Source organism: Aegilops tauschii, chromosome 5 (genome assembly GCF_002575655.3).
Source record: "Aegilops tauschii subsp. strangulata cultivar AL8/78 chromosome 5, Aet v6.0, whole genome shotgun sequence".
NCBI classification, from domain to species: domain Eukaryota; kingdom Viridiplantae; phylum Streptophyta; class Magnoliopsida; order Poales; family Poaceae; genus Aegilops; species Aegilops tauschii.
In genome coordinates, this window is record NC_053039.3 from 138074535 (window position 1) to 138098699 (window position 24165).

The following is a 24165-nucleotide window of genomic DNA, read 5'->3' on the forward strand; positions in this document are numbered from 1 at the left end:
CGTCGAAGTCCACACGGAACTACTAGCGAGACTAACGTCTCTCTGCAAAACATAAAATAAGCAAACGTGAGTACAAATGTACCCAGCAAGACTTACATCAGGACTATCTACATATGCATCGGTATCAACAAAAGGGGTGGTGGAGTTTAACTGCAGCAAGCCAGCTTTGACTCAGTGGCTAACCTAAACTACGACAGCAAGCAACTCTTTTGAGGTGGCGCACACGAGTCCACATATTCACCATATCAATACACCACTATGGATCCGCTCCCGTCTCCCTACGAGAACGCCATCCATAGCACTCACGCTTATCTTGCGCATTTTAGAGTATCCACTTTCACTTGTCTATGAACTGTTATAGGCAACCCAGAAGTCCTTTACCGCGGACACGGCTATTCGAATAGATCATATTAACCCTGCATGGGTGTACTTCTTCACACACGCTCTCGCCACTTACCACCATGTACACGTCGTGTACCTCGGCAACCTTCAAGCGGAAGCCTGGCGAGGGAGTCGGCCACGACTGACTAACCACACAAGTCTCTCGTCCAGGTTTATCGCCTATTCGGGTTCCATCCGCAAGGAGATCCGGCCAGGGTGTCGCTCACGGCCCCAAACGATGTGTGCAGGGTTCCCAAGCCCACCTCGATGGATGGATCTACGCTTGGTACACCGTGCCACGGTGCCTAGTCTGTCCCAAGCCCACCTGTACCGGGTACCACTTGGTAGACTACTAACACTACCTACAAACACCAGAAACTAGTTGCAACTCCTGGACAGAGATCAGGTTGATTAATAAGTCGAGAGAGCTTGGAGCGCCCGGAGCCCAATGTGTGGTAGTAACTGTTCATGGATCACAAACACAGAACTCAGTTCCTGAGGACGGTTTCAATGAGACAACCCACCATGTACTCCTACATGGCCTCTCACCGCTACCTTTACCAAATCGTGTTCACATACTTAGCTCTCACACAGTAGGACATGTTCACAACTTTCCAATTCATTCCCGATGAATCAGACCTGACACAACTCTAAGCAATAGCTGGCATGACAAACAAGCATGAATGAGTAGGCACATCAGGGCTCAAACAACTCCTACTCATGCTAGTGGGTTTCATCTATTTACTGTGGCAATGACAGGTCATGCAGAGGAAAGGGGTTCAACTACCACAGCATGTAACAGATGCATCGTTGTTGTCCTAATGCAATAAAAGAGAGCAGGAGCGAGAGAGTGGGATTATATCGGAATGAACAAGGGGGTTTTGCTTGCCTGGCACTTCTGAAGATAGCATTGAGTCTTCATTAGTGTCAATGATCACAACGTCGGAACAACGTCTACCGAGGGGGGAACAACACCGGCAAACAGAGAAGAAACATGATCAATGCAATGCACAATATGATGCATGATCAAGTACATGGCGATATGTTGTGATTTGAGCTAATGCAGCTAAGAACAGAAGAGTTTGAGCTTATTTGAACCAAAAATTCAAATTCAAACTCAAACCATGAATTTATAAAGTGCATTATCATGTTTTGATATGAACAGCAAGGTTAAGTTGTTTAAACATGCATGAAACCAGTGCAGATGGATAGATTGGATTTTTCTGATCATTTTTCATATATAACTTATCTCATTTGGAGTTATGGTTGAATTTCTATGATTTTTAGAAGTTTATAGCATTTTCTGGAATTTCCTAAATAAGTTTAAATCCAGAAAATTCTTTACTGCATCAGCACTACGTCACTGTGACATCAGCTGGTCAACGGGGCGGTCCAGGTCAAACTGACTAGTGGGCCCCGTGTGTCAGTAACTAAACTAAACTAACTAGGTTTAGTTAAAACACTAATCTAGGTTAGTTAGTAGGGCCAGGCCCACAAGTCATTGACCCAGTGGTCAACTAGGTTAGTGTTAATCCGGTGGTTAGCCGGAGTTACGTCGCCGGGGACGAGCCGAGACGGCGGACGAGCTCGGGATCGCTCCTCCGACGACCAAAACAGCGGTGGGGACTACCTACGCGAAGCCCGGGTTCGTGTGCATCCAACGGAGCAAACAGAGCGAGCTGGGGTGGCCGTAATCCTCGCCGGCGTCGAGCTCAGCGGCTGCCGGACCTCGGACGTTGGCGGAAACGGCGCTACGAAGGACGGGAAGGCGCGGGGTTAGCTCCTACAAGCCTTAAGCGATGCGGTGAGTGCGTTAGACACGGTGGCGAGGCCGTTTCGTGGCCGGAGCCACGTCGGCGGCGAGCTCAGGCGGCGGTGGGTTTCGGTCATCGGTGAAACAGCGGCTAGAGCTAGCAAACATCGCGGAGACAAGGGGGAGACGGTGAAGGAGCTCACTGGGAGGTCGAAGAGCAGCTCCGTGGGCTCGGGGAGGCGCTCGGGGCGGCGAATCGACGACGACGATCTTCGGTGGCCGACGAGGGAAGCGGCGGTGCTGGCGGCGTCCAGGGGCTTCCGACGTTGTACAGATCGGTGAGGAGGAATAGGGGGCCGAGGCGGTTCTTCTGGACAGCTCAGGGGAGAGATGCGACGGCGGTGGGCGCAGTGGTGGTGATCGGCGTCGACGGCAGCGCTCGGTTGCGCGCGAGAAAGAGGGTTAGAGGAGGGGGCGAGAGCAGAGAGTAACGGGGAGAGGCAGAGAGGGGTCCAGGGCGGCGACGAGGGAAGGATCGGGGCTCCCAGGTGGAAGCAGGAGGTGGCCGAAGCCACACGCGCGCGCGCCACGCCTCTCCTCTGCCTACTAGCTGAAGGAAGAAGACGGGCGTGCCCCTGTGGGCTGGGCCCACAATGTTGGGCCTGGTGGGCACTCTCTCCCTCTGTGTGTTTTTCTATTTTGTTTCCTCTTTTCTAATTTTTTGCAGTTTGTTTGTGATTTAGTTTTAACACCAAATCAATGTTAAACTTCATGAAAATAATTGTGTGAACTAAATGGACTTATCCAAAGCCACACAATAATTTTCAGAATTATTGAACATATATTTATTATATAATAAATATAGATCCAATTCAAATATTTATTGGATTAATTCAAAGGCCCAAAATAATTGTTTCTGAGACTCTAGAAATATTGGTTTGAATTTTATCCCTTGCCAACATTTCCAGCAATTAACAGGAACATTTTCTTGGACTTGTTTGAAGAGACTTTTTTAGTGTTGATTATTTTTAAAAGATTTCTGAGGCTTTGAACTTCCTCATTTCAATTTTCTTGAATTTAAATATGATGCAACAACCAAGCTAGTCCAAGTGCAAGGTAAGCTAGGGATGTGACATATGGTCACCCGTAGCCTGTTCAGTGGGAGGAAAAGAGAGAACATCAGCCAAAGAAGAGACATCGATAGTGACCCTAGGAGTGGCATAGGGAAAAACAAACTCGTCGAAAACAACATCACGGGAGATGTAGATACGTCCCGTGGAACGATCAAGACACTTGTATCCCTTATGCATCGGACTATAGCCCAAGAAAACACACATGGTGGATCGGAAAGCAAGTTTGTGTGCATTATATTTGCGCAAACTAGGCCAGCAGGCGCACCCAAAAGTGCGAAGAAACTTATAATCGGGGTGCACCTTAAGGAGACGATATATGGGTGTATCTTGTTGAAGAACAGGTGTAGGCATGCGATTAATGAGATAGCATGCCGTAAGGAATGCCTCATCCCAAAAACACAATGGGAGAGAAGAATGAGCCAGCAAAGCAAGGCCTGTTTCAATAAGACGACGGTGTTTGCGTTCAGCAATGCTGTTCTGCTGAGACGTGTGCGGGCAAGACACACGATGAGAGATGCCAGTGCGTTGGAAATAATGATGCAACCGGTGATACTCACCACCCCAGTCGGACTGAACAGCTATGATTTTAGTGTGGAGAAGACGCTCAACATGAGCCTGAAAGGCATAAAATACTTGCTCAACGTCAGACTTATGCTTAAGGAGATAAATCCAAGAGAAGCGAGAGTAATCGTCAACAAAGCTCACATAATATTTATAACCTCCGGAAGAAGCAACAGCTGGCCCCCAAACATCAGAATGAATTAACTCAAGAGGCATAGTGGAAACATGATGTGATAAATGATAATGCAATTGTCGACTTTTAGCACGCTGACAAGCATCACACACGGAAGTCTGACGTTCAGAAGAACACACTAAATCATTATTCCTAACAATGTTGTGAACAATATTATTCGAGGGATGACCGAGACGCTGGTGCCACTGGGACGGGGTGGTCTTGACGCTGAGGGACGCTTGGCGGGTGGAGGATGACGACGCGCGACCGAACGGGATGGGGTAGAGTCCACCATGACATCTACCGTGAAGAAGGATTTTCTTCGTGGCCGTGCCCTTGACAAGGAAAAAGAAACGGTGAAATTCCACAAAAACATCATTATCAAGGACGAGACGATAAACGGAGAGAAGATGTTGATGAATGTGTGGTAGACGAAGAATATTGCATAAACGAAGGGATGAACCGGGTATAGTGGAATGACCAATATGCGAAATAGACAAACCTGCACCATTTTCCACTTGCACTTGATCCTTCCCGCCGTAGCACTCGTGGAAGTGCAGACGATCAAGATCATTCGTCAGGTGGTCCGTCGCACAGGTGTCCAGAATCCAGTGCGGCGGCTCATGGGAGGAGGATGTGGACGCGGAGTTGGCGGCGCGGTGGTCATGATCATAGCGGCTACGACAGTCGCCGGCCTCATGACCCCAATTCTTGCATATCTGGCACCGGGGACGCCAGCGGCGGTTGCGACCACCCCCGTTGCCACCTGTGTTTCCTCCTCCATTGCGGCTATTGCCGCCATTGTTGTTGTTACGACCAGAGGGGTTGCCCTGGCTGTTGCCATAGCCGCCCGAGCTGGGCGGGAGGGAACCGACGGAGGGGCGGCCGCCGCTCGGGCGGCCAGAATCGGAGGCTCGGCCGGAAGTGTTGTTGTAGACCGGCCGAGACGCGGCGTTGGCGGAGGACTGCCAATCCTTGTGCTCGGACTGCTGCTGCTGAAGGGCCTCGTAGTGGAGAACGCTGGAGTAGAATGCGGGGAACATGATTGGCACGCCCGCGAAGTTCATGGAGGCGGCGATGGGGTTGAACGCCAAGCTGAGCCCGGTCAGCATGTAGTCGATGATCTCATCATCGCGAAGAGGAGAGCCGGCGGCGGCCATCGAGTCAGCGAGGGCCTTGACCTTCTGCATATACTCGCCGGCGGGACGATCTCCCTTGCGCAGCGCCTGAATCTGGTGCCGGAGGTTGCGCACGCCGGCGTTGTTCTCGGCGGCGAACATGGTGTGCACGGCCGCCCAGGCGGCGGCGGCCGACCTGCAGCCAATGAGCTGCGCGGAGATCTCCATGCTCATCGAACCGAGGAGATGCCCAAGAACCTTCTGATCCAGCGTCCACCATTGCTCGTAGTCGGGGTTGGACACGGTGCGGGCGGCCTCGCCGGTGCCTGTCATCACGGTCGGCGCCGGCGCGGTGGCCGAGCCGTCGAGGAAGCCGTGGAGGCGAACTCCAGTGAAGTTGGGGAGGGCAAGAGCCCTCCGGAGCATGAAGTTGTTGCGGTCAAGGGAGACCGCGATGGGCGGAAGGACGGGGGTGGGAGCCGTCGCGGCGGGTGGGGCGATGACGGGGGCGATCGGGATGAGCGCGGAGGGGGTGGTGAGCGTGAGCACAGAGGAGGGGGTCATCGTGGGTGCTGGCACGGTGGACATCGCGGCGGCCGCGAGGAAACTGCGGCGGCGGCGGGAGGAGAGGCGGCGGCGGCTAGGGTAGGCTCTAATACCAAGTTAGAAAATAGGGTTTAGGGTTTTCCGTGGGGCAAAGCCTCTCCACGTCTTTCTATATATATAACAATCAGCATACAATTACATATGTACAGGGTACGTGTACATGACACGCTAGACCTATTTTAACGAGATGTACAACTGAGACAACAGTTGGAACTGGTCTACCAAATCATTGTCTTCACCAAGCTTTCTGGTTCTATTTCCTCAACTCTTTCATTTCCTCATAACTGTGTTGTGCTCTTGTTCATGTCTGTGTCTGAAGACTTTGACTGAAGACTTTCTCAATTTCTTCAGTCTGTTTGTCTTCATCCTGTGTTATCATGTGTTTACGCTTTCTGTACTCTGTGCTTGTCTTCATTTCATCATGATGACCATGCTTGTGTTCTGCTATGCATACTTTTGAGTACTTATTCCGCTGCAAGTAGTTCTTCGCTAAGGAATTTCCTCACTGGCAAATTCCTCAGTGAAGAATTCATAAAAATCGCCTATTCACCCCCCTCTAGTCGATATAACGCACTTTCATCTTCAGACGTTTAGGTTCGTCTGGAGACCTGACCCTGCAAAAGAGATTAGTTCTTTTTCTTCATCACCCACATCTGGAGGGGTGACAAAGAGTTCATCATTCTGCGAGCTCCATAAGAGAAAGGTGGCATAGATGTCAGTCCACTTCGTTTCACATAAGAGGGGTTAGGGTAAGCATATGAATAAGGAGAGAAATTCTTCGAGGACTTATGAACATAATGATTTGAAGAATAATGCACATATTCATAACCCTTAGTCTTTCCCTGCGAAACAGAAGTGTTAGCACGATGATGTTCATATGAGGACTTTGATCCATATGAGGAATTTGATCCACGTGAGGAACGTGGTCCATATGAGGACTTGGATCCATATGAAGACTTTGGTCCATATGAAGAATTTGATCTGGGATTCCTATTCTTCACAGGTGGTGTCATGTTGACATTCACCTGAAGACTTTCAAGGCACCTTTTGGGGACCCAGATTTTCTTCATAGGGGGACCGTTCCTGCAGTTAGTGCCAACATATCTAGCAAACACTTCACCATTCTGATTTTTGAACAGTTTATAGTTGGAGTCAAATGACTCATCAGAAGAGTATGAAGATTCACATGTAAAGCCAGATAAAGTGGATGGATATACTGGAGGTCCTTTTGCAGCAACCCATGAGGTTTTGGGATAATGCTCAGGTTTCCAGTAGGTCCCATCAGCTTGAGTTTCCTCTCAAAGGCAATACCCTCTTTCCTAGGGTTCCTGTTGAGGATTTGCTTTTTAAGCACATCACAAAGTGCTTGATGCCCTTTGAGGCTTTTGTACATGCCTGTCACATACAATTCCTTCAGCCCTAAATTGTCAGTGATACTAGTAGCATCCTCAGATGAGGAATTTGTGATAGCAGAGAGAGTTGAAGAATTTGCAGCAATAGAAGCATTTGAACTTTCAGGTGAAGAATTAGCAGATTCACATTCAATGCATTTCAAACATGGTGGAATGAATTCTTCCTGAACGGCACTGATCTATTGAGCAAGCAATGAATCACGCTCCTTCTGAAGATCTTCATAACTCACCCTTAGCTTCTCAAGGTCTTGCTTTCTTTGAACAAATTCATAAGAAAGCTTCTCATGATCAAATAAGAGAGTGTTATGATGACTCTGAAGGTTATCAAACTTGGACTGAAATCTCTGAAGATTTTTAGTCAAAGTTTTAGTGCGATCCATTTCTTCACCCAACATATCATCGCTCTCATTAAGCATATTTTGAACTTTTTCCAAAGCTCTTTGTTGTTTAGTGGCAAGGGAAGCAAGTTTGGTATAGCTGGGGCCAAATTCATCACTAGATTCATCATCACTAGACTCAGATAGGTAGCATTCAGTTACCTTGGCACCTTTTGCCATAAGGCATGGTGCAGAGGATGATGATTCCAGATTGAAAGTCATCGCCTTGAGCGATTCCTTCAAATCCTCAAACTAGGGATCAGGACGAGTTCGATGACCTTCATAGACCTCAGAGAGTTGGTCCCAGATGAGCTTCGCATGGCTGAGATGCATAATGTTCCTGAACTGATTTTGGGACAGACAGGAGCAGATGATGTGCTTCGTCGTGAGGTTAAGTAGAGTGTACTTGCGAATATCATCAGCCTCCGCCATCTTGCATAGATAGGTAAGACCAATCTCAGTGACGGTCCACAGCTCGCTGTTCATCGCCATGAGGCGCTTCTTCATCATGGCCTTCCACTTGAGATAATCATGACCGTCAAAGATGGGGCATGACACAGTCTTCATTCCTGCGGTCGACATAACAAAAACTCCAGGCGGTTAAACCAAAATCACACAGAACAAGGGAGTACCTTGCTCTGATCCCAACTAAAAGTGCGTTATATCGACTAGAGGGGGGGTGAATAGGCGATTTTTACAAATTCTTCACTGACGAATTTCAGGGTGAGGAAATTCCTAAGTCGCGAACAACTAGCAGTGGAATAAGTACTCAAAAATAAGCATAACAAAGGAGTAGCGCAGTCAACATGATGAAAAGAAAACAAGCAATGAGTACAGGAAGCGTAAACACAGGATAAGTAGGCTGAAGACAAACTGACTGAAGAAATTGAACTGAGGAAATTGAGAAAGTCTTCAGTCAAAGTCTTCAAATAGTAACGATCAGGTACAACGACACAGAATGAGGAAATGAAGAGGTTGAGGAAATAGAACCAGTTAGCTCGGTGAAGACAGTGATTTGGTAGACCAGTTCCAACTTCTGTGACAGTCGTACGTCTGGTTGGAGTGGCTAGGTACTTAAACCTGAGGACACACAGTCCTCACCGTATTCTCCTTGAGCTAAGATCACACAGACCTCGCCCAATCACTCGTGTAAGTCTTCAGGTGACTTCCAAACCTTCACAAACTCGGTCACTGATACGTCTCCAACGTATCTATAATTTTTGATTGTTCCATGCTATTATATTATCTGTTTTGGATGTTTAATGGGCTTTATTATACACTTTTATATTATTTTTGGGACTAACCTACTAACCCAAGGCCCAGTGCAAATTGCTGTTTTTTTGCCTATTTCAGTGTTTCGCAGAAAAGGAATATCAAACGGAGTGAAACCTTCGGGAGAGTGATTTTTGGAACAAACGTGATCCAGAGGACTTGGAGTGGACGTCAAGAAAGAAGCGAGGAGGCCACGAGGCAGGGAGGCGCGCCTGCCCCCATGGGCCTGCCCCCACCCTCGTGGGCCCCACGCAGCTCCACCGACCTACTTCTTCCTCCTATATATACTCATATACCCCGAAAACATCTAGGAGCACCACGAAACCCTATTTCCACCGCCGCAACCTTCTGTACCCGTGAGATCCCATCTTGGGGCCTTTTCCGGCGCTCCACCGGAGGGGGAATCGATCACGGAGGGCTTCTACATCAACACCATAGCCTCTCCGATGATGTGTGAGTAGTTTACCTCAGACCTTCGGGTCCATAGTTATTAGCTAGATGGCTTCTTCTCTCTCTTTGGATCTCAATACAAAGTTCTCCTCGATCTTCTTGGAGATCTATTCAATGTAACTCTTTTTGCGGTGTGTTTGTCGAGATCCGATGAATTGTGTGTTTATGATCAAGATTATCTATGAACAATATTTGAATCTCCTCTGAATTCTTTTATGTATGATTTGTTATCTTTGCAAGTCTCTTCGGATTATCAGTTTGGTTTGGCCTACTAGATTGATCTTTCTTGCAATGGGAGAAGTGGTTAGCTTTGGGTTCAATCTTGCGGTGTCCTTTCCCAGTGACAGCAGGGGCAACAAGGCACGTATTGTATTGTTGCCATCGAGGATAAAAGGATGGGGTTTATATCATATTGCTTGAGTTTATCCCTCTACATCATGTCATCTTGCCTAATGCGTTACTCTTTTCTTATGAACTTAATATTCTAGATGCATGCTAGATAGTGGTCGATGTGTGGAGTAATAGTAGTAGATGCACAATTGTTTCGGTCTACTTGTCGTGGACGTGATGCCTATATACATGATCATGCCTAGATATTCTCATAACTATGCACTTTTCTATCAATTGCTCGACGGTAACTTGTTCACCCACCGTAATACTTATGCTATCTTGAGAGAAGCCACTAGTGAAACCTATGGCCCCCGGGTCTATTTTCCATCATATTAATCTCCCGCCAACATGCTATTTCTGCCGCCGTTTATTTTGCAATCTTTACTTTTAATCTTTATCATAAAAATACCAAAAAATATTATCTTATCATCTCTATCGGATCTCACTTTTGGAAGTGGCCATGAAGGGATTGACAACCCCTTTATCGCGTTGGTTGCAAGGTTCTTATTTGTTTGTGTAGGTACGAGGGACTTGTGTGTGGCCTCCTACTGGATTGATACCTTGGTTCTCAAAAACTGAGGGAAATACTTATGCTACTTTGCTGCATCACCCTTTCCTCTTCAAGGGAAAACCAACGCATGCTCAAGAGGTAGCAGTCACTCGGTGATCCACACTTTCCTCTTGGATGCTCTAGACCATGACGCCTAACCGTTTGGAAGATGCACATTCTTCAAAGGTAACAAGCGTCGATTCCACACAAGAACAATATCTTCAGTGATGCTCAATCACTTTGGGTTTGTAGGTGTTTGGGTTTGGGTTTTCCTCACTTGATAATTTTCGCTCAAAGTCTTCGGAGGATGGGATTCTCTCAATGACAAGTGTCAGTTTCTCTCGGAGCAGCCAACCAGCTAGTGGTTGTAGGGGGCGGCTATTTATAGCCTAGGGAGCAGCCCGATATGATAAGACATAAATGCCCTTCAATGATATGACCGTTAGGTGGGTAGATATTTTGGGATAGCTGGCGCATAGCACAGCAACGGTTGGATATTTGAGTATCAAATTCCTCAGGGCTGTCATGTTCCTCACTTGTAGGCAATCCGCACTGTCGAATTCCTAACTCCTCAGTCAGAACAAATTCCTCAGAGACCAGAAGATCTTCGTCTCTGTCACTGAAGAAATTGACTGAACTATATGAGATTTCCAATGGCTTCACTCTAAAGGATTGGCAGGTGTAGGATTTTGAGATGAGCATCACTTGGAAACTTTTCCTTAGTTTTACCTCGACCCCCTTTAACAGTACGGTGTTTCCTATGACTCGAGAAAGAGAAAACGAAACTACGAAAACAAAAGTCTTCACGCTTCATGTTCCTCGCACGAATATCAAGTCTTCAAGGTCACACCAATTTCTTCAATTTCAAAGTCTTCAGAAAGCCAAAGTCTTCAGTTGAAGACATTCATTTTTAGGGTTTGACTTTCTTTGTAAATATCAAATTCCTCATAGACTTATAGACATGTGTACACTCACAAACACATTAGTCCCTTAACCTATAAGTCTTCAATACACCAAAATCACTAAGGGGCACTAGATGCACTTACATGGTCGCTTGATGAACTAGCTCGAGAAGGTTTGAGTATGGCTGCAAGTCGGCAATCCGCTTGATTGGATGGTTGAGTCCGTTCAAGAAGCGTGTCATTGTTTGCTCGTCGTCTTCCTTGACACTGGCTCGTATCATGGCAATCTCCATTTCTTGGTAGTATTCTTCCACTGTCTTCATGCCTTGCTTGAGGAGTTGCTACTTCTTGAAGAGATCACGGGTGTAGTGTGTAGGCGTGAAGCGAGCCCTCATGACATCCTTCATTTCCGTCCAAGTCGTGATTGGTGGTTCGCCTCTTGTTTGTCTTCGCTCGATCACTTGTTCCCACCAAATAAGGACGTAGTCTTGAAACTCGAGGGAGGCCATGGCGATCTTCTTTTCCTCGTCATAGTTGTGAAGACGGAATATCTTGTCCACCTTCAAGGCCCATGAGAGATATTCTTCGGGATCATTGCTTCGAAGAACTTGGGGGGGTGCGGGCACCCGGGGGTGGAGGGTGCGGGTGCCCGGGGTGGTCCGAGGCAAACAGCCCGGGGGTGCGGGTGCCTGGTGGTTCGAGGTGCGGGCACCCGGTGGTCTCCGATTTGGGCGGAAAATTTGAGGGAAATGCAAAATTCCAAGGATTTCGTGCTGGGGAGGGTTGGGATTATTGGGTAGGGGCTAGATCCACTTGCCAAACATCAAATCTATGGACCTTAAAAACCAAATCTCACAAGATCCAACAAATTGCAAGAAACATTTTTGGGGCTATTTTTGTGGGAATTTTCGAATTTGGACGAAAAACAACAAAATCAAGCTAGAAAATGGGGGGATGGGACTCCAAGATGTGAATCAACCTTGCTCATGATAGCAATATGTTGTAGGGTGAAACCCTAGAGGGGATCTTTTCACACTTGGAGTGGGAAAAGAGGAAGAACACTCAAGAACACAAGGAACAAATCACTCAAACAAACCCAAATATCACATCCACTAGAGTAGCATACAAGAGATCCACAAGATCACATGAACAATTCAAGGAAAATAGCACTACGGTAAAAGTTCTTCCCACTAGGTGAGGTCTTGCATCCAAGAGGATCTTCCTCCTCTAGGAGATCTAGACCTCCTCTTGGAGAAGCTCCTCTTGGAGATCAAGCCCTCCTCTTGGAGAAGATCCTCTTGGATGCAAGACCTCACCTAGTGGGAAGAACTTTTACCCTAGTGCTATTTTCCTTGAATTGTACATGTGATCTTGTGGGTCTCTTGTATGCTACTCTAGTGGATGTTATATTTGGGTTTGTTTGAGTGATTTGTTCCTTGTGTTCTTGAGTGTTCTTCCTCTTTTCCCCCTCCAAGTGTGAAAAGATCCCCTCTAGGGTTTCACCCTACAACATGATGTGATATAATTTATTGTATGAGATGATCATGTTTTGTATAAGTTATCGGCAACTGGCAGGAGCCTTATGGTTGTCGCTTCATTGTATGAAATGCAATCGCCATGTAATTGCTTTACTTTATCACTATGCGGTAGCGATAGTTGTAGAAGCAATAGTTGGCGTGATGACAACGACGCTACGATGGAGATCAAGGTGTCAAGCCGGTGATGATGGAGATCATGATGGTGCTTTGGAGATGGAGATCAAAGGCACAAGATGATGATGGCCATATCATGTCACATATTTTGATTTCATGTGATGTTTATCTTTTATGCATCTTATTTTCTTAGTACGGTGATAGCATTATAAGATGATCCCTCACTAAATTTCAAGGTATAAGTGTTCTCCTTGAGTATGCACCGTTGCGACAGTTCGTCGTGCCGAGACACCACGTGATGATTGGGTGTGATAAGCTCTACGTTCACATACAACGGGTGCAAGACAGTTTTGCACGTGCAGAATACTCGGGTTAAACTTGACAAGCCTAGCATGTGTAGATATGGCCTCGAACACTGAGACCGAAAGGTTGAACGTGAATCATATAGTTGATATGATCAACATAGAGATGTTCACCATTGAAAACTACTCCATCTCACGTGATAATCGGACATGGTTTAGTTGTATCGATCATGTGATCATTTAGATGACTAGAGGAATGTCTATCTAAGTGGGAGTTCTTAAGTAATATGATTAATTGAACTTAAATTTATCATGAACTTAGTCCAGATAGTTTTTGCATATCTATGTTGTTGTAGTTCAATGGCCCGTGCTACCGTTCCCTTGAAATTTAATGCGTTCCTAGAGAAAGCTAAGTTGAAAGATGATGGTAGCAACTACACAGGCCGGGTCCATAACTTGAGGATTATCCTCACTGCTGCACAGAAGAATTATGTCCTGGAAGCACCGCTAGGTGCAAGGCCCGCTGCAGGAGCAACTCCAGACGTTATGAACGTCAGGCAAAGTAAAGCTGATGACTACTCGATAGTTCAGTGTGACATGCTTTACGGCTTAGAATCGGGACTTCAAAGATGTTTTGAACGTCATGGTCATATGAGATGTTCCAAGAGTTGAAGTTAATATTTCAAGCAAATTCCCGAGCAAAGAGATATGAAGTCTCCAACAAGTTCTATAGCTACAAGATGGAGGAGAATAGTTCTGTCAGTGAACACATGAAAGAAATATGCACTAGAGGCAATAATAAAGTTGTTATTTATATTTCCTTATATCATGATAAAAGTTTATTATTCATGCTAGAATTGTATTAACCGAAAACTTTGTACATGTGTGAATACATAGACAAAACAGAGTGTCCCTAGTATGCCTCTACTTGACTAGCTCGTTAATCAAAGTTGGTTAAGTTTCCTGACCATATATATGTGTTGTCATTTGATGAACGAGATCACATCATTAGAGAATGATGTGCTGGACAAGACCCATCCGTTAGCTTAGCATAATGATTGTTAAGTTTTATTGCTATTGCTTTCTTCATGACTTATACATATTCCACTAACTGTGAGATTATGCAACTCCCAGACACCGGACGAACACCTTGTGTGCTATCAAATGTCACAACGTAACTGGGTGATTATAAAGATGCTCTATAGGTGTCTACGAAGGTATTTGTTGGGTTAGCATAGGTCAAGATTAGGATTTGTCACTCTGAGTATCGGAGAGGTATCTCTCGGCCCTCTCTGTAATGCACATCACTATAAGCCTTGCAAGTAATGTCATCAACGGGTTAGTTACGGGATGATGCATTACAGAATGAGTAAAGAGACTTGCCGGTAACGAGATTGAACTAGGTATGATGATACCGACGATCGAATCTCGGCCAAGTAACATACTGATGACAAAAGGAATACCGTATGTTGTTATTGCGGTTTGACCGATAAAGATCTTCGTAGAATATGTAGGAACCAATATGAGCATCCAGGTTCCACTGTTGGTTATTGATCGGAGATATGTCTCGGTCATGTCTACATAGTTCTCGAACCCATAGGGTCCGCACACTTAAAGTTTGATGCGATTTGTATTATTAGTTATGTGTTTTGGTGACCGAAGATTGTTCGGAGTCCCGAATGAGATCACGGACATGACGAGGAGTCTCGAAATAGTCGAGAGGTAAAGATTGATATATTGGACGATGATATTCGGACACCGGAATGGTTTCGGAATGGTTCGGGTATATTTTGGAGTACCGAGGGGTTACCGGAACCCCCCAGGGAAGTATTGGGCCAACATGGGCCATAGGGGAGAGAGAGGGGAGCCCGCAAGGGGTGGCGCGCTCCCCCTCCAATGGAGTTCGAATTGGACAAGGAGGAGGGGGCGTGGCCCCCATTCCCTCTCCCTCTCCTTCCTTTTCCCCCTCCGGTGAGAAAGGAAAAGAGGGGGGGCGAGTCCTACTAGGAGTGGAGTCCTAGTAGGACTCCCCCCTTGGCGCGCCCCCTTGGTGGCCAGCCTCCTCCTCCCCTCCTTTATATACGGGGGCAGGGGGCATCCCAAAGCACAACAGTTGTTCTCTTAGCCGTGTGCGGTGCCCCCCTCCACAGTTTACTCCTCCGGTCATAGCGTCGTAGTGCTTAGGTGAAGCCCTGCGTGGATCACATCACCATCACCATGCCATCATGCTGAAGAAACTCTCCCTAGACCCTCTGCTGGATCAAGAGTTCGAGGGACGTCATCGAGCTGAACGTGTGCTGAACTCGGAGGTGTCATACATTCGGTACTAGATCGGTTGGATCGTGAAGACGTTCATCTACATCAACCACATTAAACTAACGCTTCCGCTTTCGGTCTACGAGGGTACGTGGACACACTCTCCCCCTCTCGATGATATGCATCTTCTAGATAGATCTTGCGTGATCGTAGGAATTTTTTTGAAATTGCATGCTACGTTCCCCAACAGTGGCATCCGAGCCAGGTCTATGCGTAGATGATATGCACGAGTAGAACACAAAGAGTTGTGGGCGATAATAGTCATACTGCTTACCACCAACGTCTTATTTTGATTCGGCGGTATCGTTGGATGAAGCGGCCCGGACCAACCTTACACGACCACGTTCATGAGACAGGTTCCACCGATAGACATGCAACTTGTTTTGCATAAAGGTGGCTGGCGGGTGTCTGTTTTTCCAACTTTGGTTGAATCGAATTTGACTACGGCCGGTCCTTCTTGAGGTTTAAAACAGCACACTTGACAAAAAATCATTGTGGTTTTGATGCGTAGGTAAGAACAGTTCTTGCTAGAAGGCCCTAGCAGCCATGTAAAACTTGCAACAACAAAGTAGAGGACGTCTAACTTATTTTTGCAGGGCATGTTGTGATATGATATGGTCAAGACATGTTGTGATCTAAGTTATTGTATGAGATGATCATGTTTTATAAAAGTTATCGGCAACTGGCAGGAGCCTTATGGTTGTCGTTTTATTGTATGAAATGCAATTGCCATGTAATTGCTTTACTTTATCACTATGCGGTAGTGATAGTTGTAGAAGCAATAGTTGGCGAGACGACAACGACGCTAGGATGGAGATCAAGGTGTCAAGCCGGTGACGATGGAGATCATGACGGTGCTTTGGAGATGGAGATCAAAGGCATTATAAGATGATCCCTCACTAAATTTCAAGGTATAAGTGTTCTCCCTGAGTATGCACCGTTGCGACAGTTCGTCGTGCCGAGACACTACGTGATGATCGGGTGTGATAAGCTCTACATTCACATACAACGGTGCAAGACAGTTTTGCACGTGCAGAATACTCGGGTTAAACTTGACGAGCCTAGCATATGCAGATATGGCCTCGGAACACTGAGACCGAAAGTTCGAACATGAATCATATAGTAGATATGGTCAACATAGAGATGTTCACCATTGAAAACTACTCCATCTCACGTGATGATCGGACATGGTTTAGTTGATATGGATCACGTGATCATTTAGATGACTATAGGGATGTCTATCTAACTGGGAGTTCTTAATTAATATGATTAATTGAAGTTAAATTTATCATGAACTTAGTCCTGATAGTTTTTCTGCATACCTATGTTGTTGTAGATCAATGGCCCGTGCTACTGTTCCCTTGAATTTTAATGCGTTCCTAGAGAAAGCTAAGTTGAAAGATGATGGTAGAAACTACACGGACTGGGTCCGTAACTTGAGGATTATCCTCATTGCTGCACAAAAGAATTATGTCCTGGAAGCACCGCTCGGTGCAAGGCCCGCTGCAGGAGCAACTCCGGACGTTATGAACGTCTGGCAAACTAAAGCTGATGACTACTCGATAGTTCAGTGTGTCATGCTCTACGGCCTAGAATCGGGACGTTTTGAACGTCATGGAGCATATGAGATGTTCCAAGAGTTGAAGTTAATATTTCAAGCAAATGCCCAAGTTGAGAGATATGAAGTCTCCAACAAGTTCTATAGCTGCAAGATGGAGGAGAATAGTTCTGTCAGTGAACACATACTCAGAATGTCTGGGTACCGTAACCACTTGACTCAGCTGAGAGTTAATCTTCCTGATGATAGTGTCATTGACAGAGTTATTCAATCACCGCCACCAAGCTATAAAGGCTTCATGACGAACTATAATATGCAAGGGATGGAAAAGACAATTTCCAAGCTCTTCGCAATGCTAAAGGCTGCGGAGTTAGAAATCAAGAAGGAGCATCAAGTTGATGGTTAACAAAACCACTAGTTTCAAGAAAAAGGGCAAAGGGAAGAAGGGGAACTTCAAAAAGAATAGAAAGCAAGTTGCTACTCAAGGGAAGAAGCCCAAGCATGGACCTAAGCCTGAAACTGAGTGCTTCTACTGCAAAGGGACTGGTCACTGGAAGCGGAACTGCCCCAAGTATTTGGCGGATAAGAAGGATTGAAAAGTGAAAGGTATATTTGATATACATGTTATTCATGTGTACCTTACTAATGCTCGTAGTAGCGCCAGGGTATTTGATACGGGTTCTATTGCTCATATTTGCAACTCGAAACAGGGCTATGGATTAAACAAAGACTGGCTAAGGACGAGGTGACGATGCGCGTCGGAAATGGTTCCAAGGTCGATGTGATCGCCGTCGGCACGCTACCTCTACATCTACGTTCGGGATTAGTTTTAGACCTGAATAATTGTTATTTGGTGCCAGCTTTGAGCATGAACATTATATCTGGATCTTGTTTGATGCGAGACGGTTATTCATTTAAATCAGAGAATAATAGTTGTTCTATTTATATGAGTAATATCTTTTATGGTCATGCACCCTTGATGAGTGGTCTATTTTTGTTGAATCTCGATCGTAGTGGTAGACATATTCATAATATTGAAGCCAAAAGATGCAAAGTTAATAATGATAGTGCAACTTATTTGTGGCACTGCCGTTTAGGTCATATTGGTGTAAAGCGCATGAAGAAACTCCATGCGGATGGGCTTTTGGAATCACTTGATTATGAATCAGTTGATGCTTGTGAACCATGCCTCATGGGCAAGATGACTAAGAATCCGTTCTCCGGAACAATGGAGCGAGCCACTGACTTGTTGGAAATAATACATACTGATGTATGCGGTCCGATGAGTCTTGAGGCTCACGGCGGGTATCATTATTTTCTAACCTTCACAAATGATTTAAGCAGATATGGGTATATCTACTTGATGAAACACAAGTCTGAAACATTTGAAAAGTTCAAAGAATTTCAGAGTGAAGTGGAGAATCATCATAAGAAGAAAATAAAGTTTCTACGATCTGACGCGGAGGCGAATATTTGAGTTACGAGTTTGGCCTTCATTTAAAACAAGGGACAATTCCATTTATCCCCCTAACTTGAGCCACCACCTGGCATTTGCCCTAATTTTCAGGTATGCTCAAAAATACCCCTCTTCCGTCAAGTCACCATAGTAATGCCCTTCTGTGCTGTTACCATTCGTTCAAAGGGGTTTGACCGTCTGGTGAATAGTAAATGGTGAACAGTAAATTCGAAAAAAATAGCAAAAAAAATCAAAAAAATCTGAAATTTTGTGGGATCGAAGATACTCAAGGGAGCAAGGCGCGTGCAAATTTTGGCATAGTTTGGACATTCCAGCAGCCCGTGTCAAACGAAAAACTTTAAAATGTACGCTGTGAGCAGTGAATTCAAAAAAATAGCAAGAAAATTCAAAAAAATATGAAACTTTTTGGCATCAAAGAGGCTGGGGTGCGCAAGGTGCGTGCAATTTTTTTTTGCGTTTCGACACTGTAGGAGCTCGTGGAGAAAAAAAACAAAATTTGGCGCGGAAAAAAACTTTGAAAAATGCACTATTTTTTTTTGCTAGAGCACCTCGCATGTCATTTGATCACAAAAATTTGCAAGCGCCTTGTGCACCCAAGCCTCTTTGATGCCAAAAAAATCATTTTTTTATTTTCTTGCTATTTTTTTTTGAATTTACTGTTCACAGCATATAGATTTAAATTTTTTCCTTTCCCACGAGTTCCTGGAATGTCCAAACAACGCGAAAATTTGCACACCTTGCGCCCTTAAGTATCTTCGATCCCACAAAATTTCAGATTTTTTCTATTTTTTGCTATTTTTTTCGAATTTACTGTTCCCCATGTTACTATTCATCAGACGGTCAAACCCCTTTGACCGGACGGCAAGGGCATTTCTGTAAGGTGACTTGACGGAAGAGGGGTATTTTTGAGCATACCTAAAAATTAGGGGTGGCTCAAGTTAGGGGGATAAATGGAATTGTCCCTTAAAACAATGTGGAATAGTTTCACAACTCACGCCACCTGGAGGTTCAGTAGGTTGAGGAGCAACTCTTTGCTCTACTGGTCAGGGTGAAGATACCCTGAACAAGCCCCTCAGAGGATTACTTTCCATAGTAACAAGTGACAGTAAATTTCAGCACACTATATAAATTTTTCGTTACCAAATTCCACCTACCAAAGGCGCTTCACTCCCCGGCAACGGTGCCAGAAAGGAGTCTTGATAACCCACAAGTATAGGGGATCTTTCAATAAGTAAGAGTGTCGAACCCAACGAGGAGCAGAAGGAAATGATAAGCGGTTTTCAGCAAGGTATTCTCTGCAAGCACTGAAATTATCGGTAACAGATAGTTTTGTGATAAGGTAATTTGTAACAGGTAACGAATAACAAGTGTAAATAAAGTGCAGAAAGATGGCCCAATCCTTTTTGTAGCAAAGGACAAGCCTGGACAAACTCTTATATAGAGAAAAGCGCTCCTGAGGCCACATGGGAATTATCGCCAAACTAGTTTTCATCACGTTCATATGATTCGCGTTTGGTACTTTGATAATTTGATATGTGGGTGGACCGGTGCTTGGGTGCTATCCTTACTTGGACAAGCATCCCACTTATGATTAACTCCTATTGCAAGCATCCGCAACTACAAAAGAAGTGTTAAGGTAAACCTAACCATAGCATGAAACATATGGATCCAAATCAGCCCCTTAAGAAGCAACGCATAAACTAGGGTTTAAGCTTCTGTCACTCTAGCAACCCATCATCTACTTATTACTTCCCAATGCCTTCCTCTAGGCCCAAACAATAGTGAAGTGTCATGTAGTCGACGTTCACATAACACCACTAGAGGAGAGACAACATACATCTCATCAAAATATCGAACGAATACCAAATTCACATGACTAGTAATAGTAAGACTTCCCCCATGTCCTCAGGAATAAATGTAACTACTCACAAATGATGTTCATGTTCATAATCAGAGGGGTATTGATATGCATATAGGATCTGAACATATGATCTTCCACCAAATAAACCAACTAGCATCAACTACAAGGAGTAATCAATACTACTAGCAACCCACAGGTACCAATCTGAGGCTTTGGGACAAAGATTGGATACAAGAGATGAACTAGGGTTTGAGAGGAGATGGTGTTGGTGAAGATGTTGATGGAGATTGGCCCCCTCCCGATGAGAGGAGCATTGGTGAGGATGATGGCGATGATTTCCCCCTCCCGGAGGGAAGTTTCCCCGGCATAACAGCTCTGCCGGAGCCCTAGATTGGTTCCGCCAAGGTTCCGCCTCGTGGCGGCGGAGTTTCTTCCCGAAAGCTTGCTTATGATTTTTTCTTGGACGAAATACTTCATATAGCAGAAGATGGGCACCGGAGGGCCACCAGGGGGCCCATGAGGCAGGGGGGCACGCCCAGGGGGGTAGGGCGCGCCTCCCACGCTCGTGGCTAGGTGTGGCCCCCCCTCTGGTATTTTCTTTGTCCAGTATTTTTTATTAATTCCAAAAATGACTTCCGTGAAGTTTCAGGACTTTTGGAGATGTGCAGAATAGGTCTCTAATATTTGCTCTTTTTCCAGCCCAAAATTCCAGCTGCCGGCATTCTCCCTCTTTATGTAAACCTTATAAAATAAGAGAGAATAGGCATAAGTATTGTGACATAATGTGTAATAACAGCCCATAATGCGATAAATATCAATATAAAAGCATGATGCAAAATGGACGTATCAGTTTTCGACAAGTTCAAGGTGTTGACTACGATGAGATTTTCTCACTCGTATCGATGCTTAAAGTTTGTCCGAATCATGTTAGCAATTGCCGCTTTTTATGAAATCTGGCAAATGGATGTCAAAACTGCATTCCTTAATGGATTTATTAAAGAAGAGTTGTATATGATGCATTCAGAAAGTTTTCCCAATCCTAAAGGTGCTAAAAAGGTGTGCAAGCTCCAGCGATCCATCTATGGACTGGTGCAAGCATCTCGGAGTTGGAATATACGCTTTGATGAGTTGATCAAAGCATATAGTTTTATATAGACTTACGGTGAAGCCTGTATTTACAAGAAAGTGAGTGGGAGCACTACAACCTTTTTGATAAGTATTGTTGATCGGAAATGATGTAGAATTTTCTGGAAAGCATAAAGGAGCGTTTCAAAGGAGTTTTTCAAAGAAAGACCTCGGTGAAGCTATTTACATATTAGGCATCAAGATCTATAAAGATAGATCAATACACTTGATAAGACTTTCGGTGAGTATATACCTTGATAAGATTTTGAAGGAGTTCAAAATGGATCAGTCAAAGAAGGAGTTCTTGCCTGAGTTGTAAGGTATGAAGTTGAGTAAGACTCAAAACCTGACCACGGCAAAAGATAGAGAGGGAATGAAAGTCATTCCCTATGCCTCAGCCATAGGTTCTATAAAGTATGCCATGATGTATACCAGACCTATTGTGTACCTTGCCATGAGTTTGGCAAAGGGGTACAATAGTGATCCAGGAGTAGATCACTGGACAATGGTCAAAATTGTCCTTAGAGGACTAAGGAAATATTTCTCGGTTATGGAGGTGATAAAGAGTTCATCGTAAAGAGTTACGTCGATGCAAGCTTTAACACCGATCTGGATGACTCTGAGTCTCAATCAGGATACATATTGAAAGTGGGAGCAATTAGCTAGAGTAGCTCCATGCAGAGCATTGTAGACATAGAAATTTGCCAAATACATATGGATTTGAATGTGGCAGACCCGTTGACTAACTTCTCTCACAAGCAAAACATGATTACACCTTAGTACTCTTTGGGAGTTAATCACATGGCGATGTGAACTAGATTATTGAATCTAGTAAACCCTTTGGGTGTTGGTCACATGGCGATGTGAACGATGGGTGTTAATCACATGGTGATGTGATCTAGATTATTGACTCTAGTGCAAGTGGGAGACTGAAGGAAATATGACCTAGAGGCAATAATAAAGTTGTTATTTATATTTCCTTATATCATGATAAATGTTTATTATTCATGCTAGAATTGTATTAACCGGAAACTTTGTACATGTGTGAATACATAGACAAAACAAAGTGTCCCTAGTATGCCTCTACTTCACTAGCTCGTTAATCAAAGATGGTTAAGTTTCCTGACCATAGACATGTGTTGTCATTTGATGAACGGGACAAGACCCATCTGTTAGCTTAGCATAATGATCGTTAAGTTTTATTGCTATTGCTTTCTTCATGACTTATACATATTCCTCTGACTATGAGATTATGCAACTCCCGAATACTGGATGAACACCTTGTGTGCTATCAAACGTCACAACATAACTGGGTGATTATAAAGATTCTCTATAGGTGTCTCCGAAGGTGTTTGTTGGGTTGGCAGATCAAGATTTGGATTTTTCACTCCGAGTATCTGATAGGTATCTCTGGGCCCTCTCGGTAATGCATATCCCATAAGCCTTGCAAGCAATGTGACTAATGATTTAGTTACAGGATGATGCATTACAGAATGAGTAAAGAGACTTGCCGGTAACGAGATTGAACTAGGTATGATGATACCGACGATCGAATCTCGGGCAAGTAACATACCAATGACAAAGGGAATAACGTATGTTTTTATTGCGGTTTGACCGGTAAAGATCTTCGTAGAATATGTAGAAACCAATATGAGCATCCAGGTTCCGCTGGTTGTTATTGATCGGGGATATGTCTCGGCCATGTCTACATAGTTCTCGAACCAGTAGGGTCCGCACGCTTAACGTTCGATGACGATTTGTATTATGAGTTACGTGTTTTGGTGACCGAAGATTGTTCGGAGTCCCGGATGAGATCACGGACATGACGAGGAGTCTCAAAATAGTCGAGAGGTAAAGATTGATATATTGGACGATGATATTCGGACACCGGAATGGTTTCGGAATGGTTCGGGTATATTTCGGTGTACCGAGGGGTTACCGGAACCCCCCGAGTATTGGGCCTACATGGTCCATAGGGGAGAGAGAGGGGAGCCCGCAAGGGGTGGCGCGCACCCCCTCCAAGGGAGTCCGAATTGGACATGGAGGAGGGGGCGCGGCCCCCTTTCCCTCTTCCTCTCCCTCTCCTTCCTTTTCCCCCCGATGAGAATGGAAAAGAGGGGGGTCGAATCCTACTAGGAGTGGAGTCCTAGTAGGACTCGCCCCCCTTGGCGCGCCCCCTTGGTGGTCGGCCTCCTCCTCCCCTCCTTTATATACGGGGGCAGGGGGCACCCCAAAGCACAACAGTTGTTCTCTTAGCCGTGTGCGGTGCCCCCCTCCACAGTTTACTCCTCCGGTCATAGCGTCTAGTGCTTAGGCGAAGCCCTGCACGGATCACATCACCATGACCGTCACCATGCCGTCGTGCTGACGAAACTCTCCCTCGACCCTCTTCTGGATCAAGAGTTCGAGGGACGTCATCGGGCTGAACGTGTGCTGAACTCGGAGGTGTCGTATGTTCGGTACTAGATCGGTTGGATCGTGAAGACGTTCGACTACATCAACCGCGTTAACCTAACGCTACCGCTTTCGGTCTACGAGGGTACGTGGACACACTCTCCCCCTCTCGTTGCTATGCATCTTCTAGATAGATCTTGCGTGATCATAGGAAATTTATTGAAATTGCATGCTACGTTCCCCAACAACACATACTCAGAATGTCTGGGTACCATAACCACTTGACTTAGCTGGGAGTTAATCTTCCTGATGATAGTGTCATTGACAGAGTTCTTCAGTACTGCCACCAAGCTAAAAAGGCTTCGTGATGAACTATAATATGCAAGGGATAGAAAAGACAATT